At 32.0% G+C, this 1,500-nt stretch overlaps 1 non-coding gene across 1 annotated transcript; it reads left to right on the plus strand.

Moving 5' to 3' along the window:
- Positions 1-713: 713 nt before the first annotated feature.
- Positions 714-876, plus strand: LOC150015957 (U1 spliceosomal RNA). The gene has a single exon (XR_016510219.1). It is a non-coding gene; the product is annotated as a U1 spliceosomal RNA (small nuclear RNA).
- Positions 877-1,500: the final 624 nt, after the last annotated feature.

Below are 1,500 nucleotides of genomic sequence, written 5' to 3' on the forward strand. Positions count from 1 at the left end.
GTCTTTTTTGTTTTATTATATGTACAAAAGATTTTAGTGACTTTAAACTGGCTCTATAAATGATTTCAAACTATTTAACTTCTTATTTGTTTATTACTTACTTATTTTATTTTATTGTTGTTCAATTACAGTTGTCCCAATTTTCCCCATTGCTCTACCCTGCCCCGCCCACTCCCACTCCCACAGTCAGTTCCCACCCTGTTGTTCATGTCCATGAGTCCTTTATACTTGTTCCTTGTTTAGATGTCTTCTTAAACTAATAATTTCAGGAATTATTTAAAAGAATTGTCTTCATGGACCAAAATTAGATAGATTGGCTGATAAATATTTTTTTCATGCCTATTGATGTAGGGCACTGTAAAAGGAATTCTGCCATTGATGGTCAAGTTTGAAATAATATTGTAATATCAGACAAATGAAAAAATTTTCTTAAAAGTTATAAAATACCTTCGTGTAGAGGATAAATGTCTTAGGCTATGAAAAAGTGAAAAATTACCATGTTTTAACTATATTTCCTCAGTAATGAGAGATTGGGCTTAGTGTCTTCGGAGGAAATTTTCATAAAGAAAACAGAGACTTGGTTCTTAGAAAATAAATATTTTATTTCCAATAAATTATTGTTTAACTTACTCATTTAGAAGTTTATAAACCTCTACTATATGTTAGTTACTGCTCTGCAAATAAAAAGTTCAATATTTTTATTTAAAAATATAATACTAACCTGGCAGGGGAGATACCATGATCATGAAGGTGGTTTTCCCAGGGCGAGGCTTATCCATTGCACTCCAGATGTGTTGACCCCTGCGATTTCCCCAAATGTAGAAACTCGAGTGCATAATTTGTGGTAGTGGGGGACTGCGTTCACGCTCTCCCCTGGAAAATAAATAAAAATTAAAAATAACTCTAAAAATTGGAAAATTTACTATTTATTCAGTCAACCTTTCCCAGAGAGAAGCCATATAATTAAGAAGACTGTCTAGGACAAACGTGCAGCATCATTTTGGAGATGCAAAAAGGTCTCTGAAGAGAAAACAGCATATGAAAAAAATTGTGGCTAACCACTAATAAATACACTGTTCTGATTTTAAAACTAATAGCAACAACAATACTAACACAGCAGTTTGAGTTATTGTAATGATAACATAGAATTATAATTATTATATTATAATAATTCTTAAATAATAAAAGTTTTCAAAGAAGTCAGAGCAACATCATTAATTAAGATAGAGGCTAAAATCTGCAGCAATAAATGTAACTTGTTGGTGCCTTGAAGTTATATGCTCACAGGAGGCTTTATTGTAGAGGTCATTTTGGATAGGTTTTTACCAAACAACAAACCTTCATGACAGGCTGAGCTCAATAATCCAGGCTGATAGTTCCAGGCAACATCTTTTTATTTCTCCTTTGTGTTTTATACCTGAGAAAGGCATGTTAACAATCAATTATCTAATATTCAAATATTTTTAATTCTCTTTTCCTCTCTCATTCTCTACACACACA

The sequence above is a fragment of the Furipterus horrens genome, unplaced genomic scaffold (assembly GCF_987537825.1).
Source record: "Furipterus horrens unplaced genomic scaffold, mFurHor1.1.pri manual_scaffold_3, whole genome shotgun sequence".
Classification (NCBI taxonomy): Eukaryota; Metazoa; Chordata; class Mammalia; order Chiroptera; family Furipteridae; genus Furipterus; species Furipterus horrens.